Source organism: Castor canadensis, chromosome 16 (assembly GCF_047511655.1).
Source record: "Castor canadensis chromosome 16, mCasCan1.hap1v2, whole genome shotgun sequence".
Lineage (NCBI taxonomy): Eukaryota > Metazoa > Chordata > Mammalia > Rodentia > Castoridae > Castor > Castor canadensis.
The window spans coordinates 13,223,545-13,234,323 of record NC_133401.1 but is presented as its reverse complement, the minus strand read 5'-3'; the positions used below and the strand labels follow the sequence as shown (position 1 = coordinate 13,234,323).

Here is a 10,779-nt window from a genome sequence, read left to right as displayed (position 1 = left end):
GTGGAGATAGTGGGCATCCTTGTCTGGTTCCTGATTTTAGAGGGAATGGTTTCAGTTTTTCTCCGTTAAGTATAATGATGGCTGTAGGTTTGTCATATACAGCTTTTATAATGTGCTTCTTCAAATCTTATACTTCCAGTTTAAACTAATTTATGGTTTAGAAGCAAAAGAAATTACAGAAAAATGTTAAGAATTTTTTACTCTTCTACATACTAATTTAGAGATCATGAGGATTTAAATTCCTTTTAATGATTCAAGACACTTTTTTGGGTTTCATTTAGAAAAATATTGTTATATTGGTTTATTATATTCTATTTAGAACTATTTTGGACAAAGGTAAAAAAGAGTAGGCAAACTCTGAATAGAACAAATATGACATTTGCTTTCCTTTTTTAAAGTCATCTGAAAAATCTAACACTATCCTTGTTCTTGAGCATCTGGTACTGCAAAGCAAAACATCTATCTTTGATCATTAAACCATTTTTTTCCTAATACAAAATGAACAAATTAGGAAGGTAATTGGAAAGGAAATATTAATTAGATTATGTTAATAAAGTGAGGATAGTTGGGTAATGTCATGATTTGTAGATTATTAGTAAGGGATCAGGAAGTTTACAAAGTGAAATGCTAATTAAGTTACTGAATTATTCCCCAAAATGTGGCAGATACCTACATCTTGTTAATGTTTCTGTAAGAGGCTCCATCATAAAATTGAGCTGTTAAATTTTAAAAAAAATGTAATATAGAACACAATTAATTTTTTTAAGGAAACTTTAGGAAATTCTGTTGTTATAAATAACCCAAAATTTATAAGCAAATTCCCCTAACTTTCATTTTGTTTAAAGTAATAACTTTATATCATACAAGTACATTTCAAGTATGAAAAATGTATTATTGCAATACTACCTTTGCAAGTTCAAATTTCTTGTTTTATAACAAATCTGTAAGGTGTTTAAAAAACAGAACAAAACAAAACCTAAAACTATCAGCGATTGCCATCTTTTCCAGGAGTCCAACATCTTAAAATGTTGTTCAACAAGTTGCTGAGAAACATGTCTGGAATCAACATATAATTAAAAATAAACTACTTGCATTTTCACTATTTTACATTATTATCTCTGGTATTTTCTCTTTTCCAGATAGAAATTTACACCCTCTATACTGTTTCTCATGTCAGCTGTGCAGCTGGCACTTGCACACTTACAAAATCTTCCTCTTCACGTGTTCTCTTCAAAGTGCCTGTGGTACCAGAATGAACAGTTAAGGACCGTTCTATCTGAAGTGGTGACATCATCTGTGTTGTTAATTTTGCTAAGTAGATGGCTGAAGTTGATGGACAAATCCAGCATTAGGATTAATACAAAATCTTCTTTCTTGGACATAAGCAAATGCAGCTTTGTACTTCATTCCAAATGTTTCCGTAATGTATGCAGTAACAAAGGCAGCACTTCTGGAGATCCATGCATTTCCATGGACAAGAACTTTTCCTCCATTTTGTAAGGTCCCTTCAATAAATTCTTTAGTCATAAGGAAAAAGCCTATTATATTTTCAACTGGATTATCTGCAATATCCAAGAGCAAACATCAAAATAATTGTTGAAAGTTTGGTTTAATAAAGTTTCCTTCAATATTTTGTCATAGGCAAATTAATGGGTTATTTCATGTTTCTGTAGTATAGGTAGATTGCTTCTCATAGCAGAAGAATATGAGCCTAAAAACAGTCCACGTAAAATTTCCTGCATCTCTCGTCTCATAGGGTAGGGCCACTCCTCGGATTCTTCTTTACACTGTGAGAGGGAGGGAACTCCAGTTTCATGTCTTGCATGGTCAGGAACTGTGGGATGGTAGGTGGGGTGGGTAGTGATCCCACTGGCCCAACCCTTGACCACTGGCAATGGCAGCGAAAGAAAGGAGGGCCAGTGGAGGGAGCTGGTGGGCGGGTGGTGAGCTCACAAAGAATACATGCATAGAAGAAGGTCCCAAAGACTCCAGTAGTGACTCCAGCGACTGTGGGGAAGAGGAGAGTGTGGCAGCTCATACCCAGCCCCATCTGCTGCTGTCTCCTTCTGTCAAGTCTCAACACCGCTCAGGCAGCCAGTCTCCATCTGTAAGAATGTTTTGACTGAGACTACTGCTCTGGGAATCAAAGACTCCTGCATTTTTTAGCATCTCTGGCTCCCTGTGGCAGTTTTGCCAGAGTGTGGCAAAATATGAGTCAGACTGTTCCCAGTGGAGATCTTATGACACAAATCCACTGAGAAACATGTAAGGTGGAAACTTGGACTTTGATGTATAAGACACTTAATGTTTGTTCATGAGAGACACCTCCTTTAAGTTTGATTGTTTTTGAAGCCATCTGTAAGGGAGCAAGGAAAAACACTCTAATGTGATGTCATTTAGGACCTGTGTTTCTTAACACCAGGGTCATGGGTGATGTACAGGTCCAGCTACTTCCCCAGCCTCAATCTTTAGAGCTTCCTCTCCAAAGCCTCTAGCTATCCCTATTTATGTGCAGTACAACAGATTGACATGCTGCAGTGCCCATTGGTGGTCCTGCACTGGATTGTGCAGTGCAATAGCTCCAAACCCATGTTGGTTGAATTGCCCACTCCATGCTAGCTTGTAGCAACATCATCATTTGAACACTTGGGACTACTCATACCAAATAACTCAGGCTAAGTTCTATATTCTGCCTTAGTTCATTCAGCTATTTGGGGCAGCTAACAGTGATGCTCGAGGGCACAGCTACAGTCTTGCTGGGCAGATGTGGGTTCTTATTCTCTATTGCTTTAAAGAATTAAAGATAGGAATAAAGGTGAAAGTGAGCAAGTGTTTTATTGAAAAGTGAAAGTAAAGACCTCTCTAAAAGAAGCAGAGAAGCAGGACCCAGAAACAGGTAATCTGTGGAGGCGCCTGGGGGTTTCCCTTTTTATAGACTGAATGATACCCTCCTCCTATTCTGCTCCTCTCTTCCCATTGGGCCCTGGGTTGATCTCGCAAGGTTTTGCCTAACTGCCCCAATTGCCAGCCACTGATTGGTTCTGTCATCTTGTTCACGTGAAGTCCAAGAGCTGGGCACAGCTTGGAGAGTTGTGTAATGGTTTGTGCAAGGCTTTCTGGGCAGAAGATGACTTGTGCACTTCCCCAATTACCATTTTTAGGATGGTCTTTGCAGTCCTTCTCTTCAAGAGGTATTCCAAGGGGTTCTGGCCACAAACCACTACTGATGGTCACCTGATGAGAACTACAAAGAAAAGAGAGTGCATAAGTTACAGCTTTTGTTCTGTCCAGGGTGTAGGCAGCCTGAAAAATAAGGAAAAAGGCTCTGATCAGCAGAGGTTGCACATATTTACTCTTGCCTGAAGAACTGAGCTTGTTGACAAGGAAGAAATTTCTTTAATAATTTTCTATGAGCAATTATGACACAAAGACTTTCCACTAAGAAGATTCCAAGCATAGTGACATCCATCTCTTCAGATGTGTGAACTGCAATGTAGAAACAAGAAGTATGAAAACTCAAAGTCACATGATTCCCTCAAAAGCCCATAGCTCCTCAAAAACTGAATTCAGGATACTAATAAGGAAAAATGTGAAAAAGAATTCAAAAGACTACTATAAAAGTGATCAATGGCCATGAAGAGGATTCAAGCAAGAACAATTCAGTAGGTTGTTTTTGTTCAGGACCTAGATAAGAAGGCCAGCAACATGGTGAGATATTCAGCAGTGGTAATTAGAACCTGAAAAATAAAACCAAATGGAAAGGTTGGAAATGAAAAACTCAATAAATCCAAGATAAAATACAGTGAAAATATTTAATGATAGGCTGTACAAGCATATGAGAGAATAACAGGGATATGTACACAGTCTAAGAAATACTACATTTGAACATCAATAATTGAAAAAAAAACCAAACCTGAATACAACTTTAAAGAACTCTGGAATACAATCAAGAGACCAAACTGAGGAATACATGAGGTTAAAGAAAGAGCTGAAATACAAAACAAACCATATTCAAATAAATTATAGAAGAAATGTCCTCAAATTCTAGGGAAAGATAAAGACATTTAAGTAGCAGAGGCATTTAGAACCCCACATAGATGAGAGCCAAAAAAGTACCTCTTCATGTCAAAGTTAAAATGCCAAGACAATAGAACAAAAGAGGGTACAAGAGAAAAATGCCAATTTATTCACAAAGGTAAAAATCATCAGTATTATATCATACCTCACAACATAACTCATAACTCTGGAGCTAGGAGAATATGGAATGACATATTTCAAGACCTACTCTATCCAACAGAGTTATTCTTCAAAATTGACCTTCCAAGATAACACTTTCCACGATAAGCAAAAATGAAACTGTTCATTAGCACTAGGCCAGAATTGCAGAAAATATGTAAAAGAAGCCTACAAATAAATGAGCAAGAGTGGTATACACTAATGAGTGATCATTAAAAAAAATTTCGGGATGACAACAGAAGAAGAAATGGTTCTTAATAAAGAATCAGATATGTTCAACTCATTAAAGCTGCAAACACCCAAGGTGCATAAGGTGGAAAGAAAAGAACAAGCAATACTGAAATCAACCTGGAGAAATCCTCACTATTACAGGAATAAGAAAATACCTCTTAATAATAAACCTGAATGTAAGAGGTTTTGACTCTGCAACAAAAAGATACAGATTTGCTGATTAGACTGAGAAAAACAAGATTCAGCTGTTTTTTTCTGCAAGAGGCACACCTCTCTGGCAAAGACACACAGAGACTAAAGTGAAAGGATGGGAAATAATAAACAAAACAATGGGGAAGCAACAGAAAACAGGGATAGCTATTCTCATATCTGACAAAGTTGGCTTGAGGCTAAAATAGTCCAAAGGAGATAAAAATCACTCTATAATAATAAAGGGAACAATCCATCAAAAACGTAGAATAATGTAAGTGTACCAAAAATTGGTGGACCAAATTTCATAATGGCAACACTACTTGGAATAAAGAGACACATTGGTCTAGATACAATAATAGTAAGTGACATTAATGTCACACTTTTGTCAATAGTTAAGTCAACTAGACAAAAAATATCAATAAATTTCAGAGTTAAATTGCACTGCAGATCAAATGGTTTAGCAGAAATCTATAGAATATTTCATCCAACAGTGGCAGAATACATATTCTTCTTGGCAGATCAAATAGATCTCTAAATAGATTACGTATTAGTCCATGAAGCAGTGGAAGAAAATTAGACGTTAAAAGAAGGAGATGCTACAGAAGGTGCACAAATTTGTGGAGATTGAACAATATGCTTTTAATGATAAATGGGTCATTGAAGAATTCAGGGAGGAAGTTTAAAAATTCATAAAATTAAATGAAAATGAAAATACCATAAGTTCAAACATGTAAGATACATCAAAGGCAGATTTAAGTGGAAAATTTGTAGCTATTGGTGCCTACATAAAAAAATCACAGATCTCAAATAAATAACCTAATGATGCATCTCAAGTTCTTAGAAGAAATGAATAAGCCAATCCCAGATTCTTAGATGGCAAAAAATAGTGAAGATCAGGGTAGAAATTATGGAAGTGTAGACTAAAAGAAGAAAATACAAAAATCAACTAGACAGTTGGTTTTTAAAAAAAGATAACCAAGGTTGCCAATCCATAGCCAAAGTAATCAGAAAAAAAGCAGAGAAGAGCCAAATTAATTTAAGATGAAAGGAGGGATATTAGAACATATACTAATGAAAAGTAGTTTACTTAGGGAATCTTTTGAAAGTGTATATTTCAATAGTTGGAAATTAAGGAGATATGGAACAATTTCTAGACACATATGTTCTACCAAACTTAAACCAAGAGGATAGAAACAGCCAAAACAGAGCTATAAAAAGAAATGAAATGGAAGCAGTAATAAAGTCTGCCAACAAAGAGAAGACCAGTTCAGTGGATTCACTAATGAATCCTGCAAATCTTTAAAGAAGAAATAACACAAATTCTGTTCAAATAATTCCATAAAATAGTAAAGGATGACCTTCTATAAAAGTCATGTTGCAGCATGATACCAAAATCATCAAAAGATATAGACAATGAAGAGAAAACTATAGACCAATAGCCTTGTGTGAACAAAGATATAAAAATTCTTAATAAAATATTGGAAACAGAATATGAAAACATGGAAAAAATATCACATGCTGTGATTAGGCTAGTTTAAGTATAAGAATGTAAGGATTATTCAATATTTACAAATCAATAAAAGTAGTACAAGACATACATAGATTCAAGGACAAAAATCACATGATCATCTCCAGAGATACAGAAAAAGCCTTTGACAAAATTCAACATTACAGTCTCCCAAAAAAGAAAGTCCAGAATGTGACAGATTCGTTGTTGAATTCTACCAGACCTTTAAGGAAGAACTAGTACCAACACACCTCAAACATTTTCACGAAATAGAAGGAATACTGCCATACTCATTCTATGAAGCCAGTATTATACTCATCCTCAAACCAAACAAGGACAAAATGAAACAAACAAAAGAAGAGAGAGAGAGAGAAAGAGAGAGAGATAGAGAGAGAGAGAGAGAATTAAAGGCCAGTCTGTCTAATGAACTTAGATGCAAAAATCCTCAATAAAATATTGGCAAATTGAATTCAACAACATATCAAAAAGGTCATACAACATGATCAAGTCAGTTTCACCCCAAGGATGTAGGGATGGTTCAGCATACACAAACCATTAAATGTAATACAGCTTATTAACAGAAGCAATAACAAAAAAAATGCATGAGCATCTAAATGGATGCAGAAAAAGCCTTTGATAAAGCTCAATACCTTTTTATGTTAAAAAATCTGATGAAACTAAGAATAGAAGGAATGTACCTCAACAAAATAAAAGCTATATATGACAAGCTTATATCCAACATGATACTAAATGGGAAAAAACTGAAACTATTTCCTTTAAAGTCAGGAATGAGACAAGTGTGTCCACTTTCTCCACTCTTATTCAATATAGTCTTAGAATTCCTAGCCAGAGTCATTAGACAGGAAGAAGAACTAGAAGGAATACAAAAAGGAAAGGAAGAATTCAAAGTATATCTATTTGCAGATGACATGATCTTATACCTAAAAAGATCCATAAACACCACCAAAGGATTCCTAGATATCCAGCAAAGTACTGGGATTCAAAATCAATTTACAAAAACCAGTAGCTTTTCTATACCTCAACAATGAACAGACTGAGAAAGAATACAGGAAAATAATTCCATTTCTCAAAAATATCAAGGAATGAACTTAACAAAGAATGTAAAAAAACTCTATAAGGAAAGCTATAAATCATTGAAGAAAGAAATTTAAGATGACTACAGAAGATGAAAAGATCTTCCATGCTCATGGATTCCCAGAATCAATATTGTGAAAATGTTTATATTACCAAAAGCAATCTACAATGTTCATATGCAATCCCTATCAAAATTCCAATGACATTCATCACAGAGATTGAAAAAACAACCTTAAAGTTCATTTGGAAGCACAAAAGACCATGAAGAGCCTAGGCAATGCTGAAGAAAATGAGCAACGCTGGAGGTAACACAATACCCAACTTCAAATTATACTACAGAACCATAGTAATAAAAATAGCATGGTACTGGCAGAAAAACAGACATGAAGAAGAGTGGAAAAGAATAGAAGACTCAGATATGAATCCAGGCAGCAATGCCTTTCTGATTTTTGACAAAGGTGCCAAAAACTTACAATGGAGAAAAGACAGCATCTTCAACAAAAATTACTGGGAAAACTGGATATTTGCATGCAAAAAACTGAAACTAGATCCATGTATTTCAACTTTCATTCATGTACAGGTATCAACTCAAAGTGGATTAAGAACCTTAATATAAGACCTGAAACTTTGAAGCTAGTGCAGGAAAGAGCAGGGAATATGCTGTAATTAATAGGCTGGAGAAATAAGTTCCTAAATAGAACTCAAATGGCTTAGCAACTAAGAAAAAGGACTGATGAATGGGAATTTGAAAGGCTTCTGCACAACAAAAGAAATGGTTGTCAGACTGAAGAGGCTGCTCACAGAACAGGAGAAAAACTTTGTGGGCTATACATCTGACAAAGGAATACTAACCAGAGTACACAGGGAGCTCAAAAAACTAAACTCCCAAAAAGTCAATGACCCAATGAAGAAATAGGCAAATGACTAAACAGAGCTTTTTCAATGGAAGAAGTCCAAATAGCTCCAAAACACATGAATAGCTGCTCAACATCTCTGTCTGTAAAAGAAATGCAAAGCAAATCCATAGAAAGATTCCTTCTTACTCCTGTTAGAATGGCTGTCATCAAGAACACAAACAACCACAAATGTTGGAGAGGATGCGGGGAAAAGGAACCCTCATACATTGTTGGTGGGAATGTAAATTACTACAACCACATGGAAAACTGTATGGAGGCTCCTTGAAAAACTGAAAATAGAACTGCCATATGATTCAGCAATACCACTCCTAGGGATGTATGTGAAGGAATGTAAGTCAGGTTATAATAATAGCACATGTGCGCCCATGATTATTGAAGCATTATTCAAAATAGCTAAGCAATCAAGACAGCCAAGATGTCCCTTTACTGATGAATGTACTAAGAAAATGTGGTATTTATACACAATGGAATTTTATTCAGCCACAAAGAAGAATGGAGTTTTGTTATGTGCAGGTAAGTGGGTGGAACTAGAGAATATCATCTTAAGTGAAGTTCACCAGGTTCAGAAGGTCAAAGGCTGCATGTTGTGGAATATAGACCTAATACAAATACAAACAATATTATGAAAAACAGATCATGCTAAGGGGAGGTCACATATGAGACAGGGAGGGTATAAAGGATGTTAAATAGGTGAATATGGTTGATATACTTTCTGTACAAAAATGAATATAGAATTTTCAAACCTGTTGAAATCACCATAAGAAGGGGACTAAGATAGAAAGGATAAAAATAGAGGAGATAAATCAATTTTGGTTGATTTGGAAATGTCACAAGAAAACTCCCTGTATATTTATCTTAAACAAACAAAACATGTTTTAAAACAAAATCAGGAAACAGGCAGGCTGAACAAATTCCTGTCTTGGGGATTGTTACCAGTGGGAGGAGAGGGATGTAGGGAAAGAGTGTAGAGGGTAAATATGATGCACATAGTGTGCACACATGTATGTGAGTGGAAAAATGAGACCTGTTGAAATTATTCCAGGAATGGGGGAAATAGGATAAAGAATGATGGAGGGGGTGAGTTCCAGTATGATATGTTTGATATATTGTAAGAACTTTTGTAAATAACACAATGTACCCGTAGCACAAAAAATTTTAAAATTTCAACATTCCTCCATTATAAAGCCTCAAAGAAGCATAAAAAGGGCATACCTAAATACAAGAAAGTCTGTATATTATAAAACTTTAGCCAATATTGTACCAAACAATGAAGAAATGAAACATATCTTCTAAAATCAGGAATGTGACAAGGCTGTTTATTTTCCCCACTCTTATGCAACAGGGGACTAAAATTGTTAGAGCAACAGGCAAGAAAAAGAATAAAAGTATAAAAACTATAAAAGAAGTCAAATCAATTCTATTTGCAGATGACGTGATCCAATACTCAAAAGATCCTAAAGAATACACCATAAAAATCTTAGATTTGATAAACATTTTAGAAATGTATCAGGACTCAAAAATTAATGTATGAAAATCAGCAACTTCTCTGTTTATCAATAACAAACCTACTTAGAAATAAAAAAAATCCCATTCATAATAGTCTCAAAATGACCTAGGAATAATCCTAAGCAAGGAAGTAAAAGATCACTACAATGAAAACAATAAAATATTGAAGAAAGAAATAGAAGACACTAACAGGTGGAAAAAGCTCCTATGTTCATTCATCTGCAAAATTATTATTGTGAAAATGGTTACCTTACTGAAAGCAATCTATAGTTTCAACGAAATCCTCACTGAAGATGCCCTGAGTTCAAACCATGTACCACACATAAAACAATCCAAAATTTCACAGGCAAGCAAAAAAAACAAAAGCCAAATATCAAAAGGAATCTTGGACAAAAAGAGCAATGCTGGATGAATCACAGACCTGATTTCAAATTATACTATAGAATTATAGTAACAAAAATAGCATGAAAACTGAAGGAAGTAGAATGGAAAAAATAGAAGACTATGAAATGAGTCTACCAGCTAGAGCCATTTGATTCTTGACAAAGGTGCCAAAAGACAGCCTCCTTAAAAAAGACATTGTTATAAAACCACACATATAGGTCAATGGAATATAAAGAAGACACATAAATAAAGCCATCAACAACAGGCAAAAATACTTTTTGACAAAGTGGCCAAAACATGCATTGGTGAAAAGACACTGTCTTTAATAGGAATACTGATATCAACACATAGAAGACTGTAGATCCCTATCTTTTACTCTGTATGAAAATCAATTCAAACTGGGTCAAGGTCCTTAATATGAGGACTGAAACTTTATATTACAGTAGGAAAATATTGAGAAAACTCTTTAAGATATAGGCATAAAAAATCTGTCTGAATAGGATTCCAATAGCTTAGGAAATAATGCCAAGAATCAACAAATTGGATTTCATCAAATTAAAAAAGTGTATTCACATTAAAGAAACAATTACTGGACTGAAGAGAACACCTATAAATGGGAAAGACCTTTACTACGTATTTACCTGACAATAGATTTATATCCAGAAACAAGAAAGAATTTAAAAATTGAAAAACAAAACAATCCAATTAACA

General features: G+C 34.9%; 1 pseudogene; it reads right to left on the bottom strand.

Moving 5' to 3' along the window:
* Nucleotides 1–1,067: 1,067 nt before the first annotated feature.
* LOC109678331 (serine/threonine/tyrosine-interacting protein pseudogene) lies at nucleotides 1,068–4,124 on the bottom strand (annotated as a pseudogene).
* Nucleotides 4,125–10,779: the final 6,655 nt, after the last annotated feature.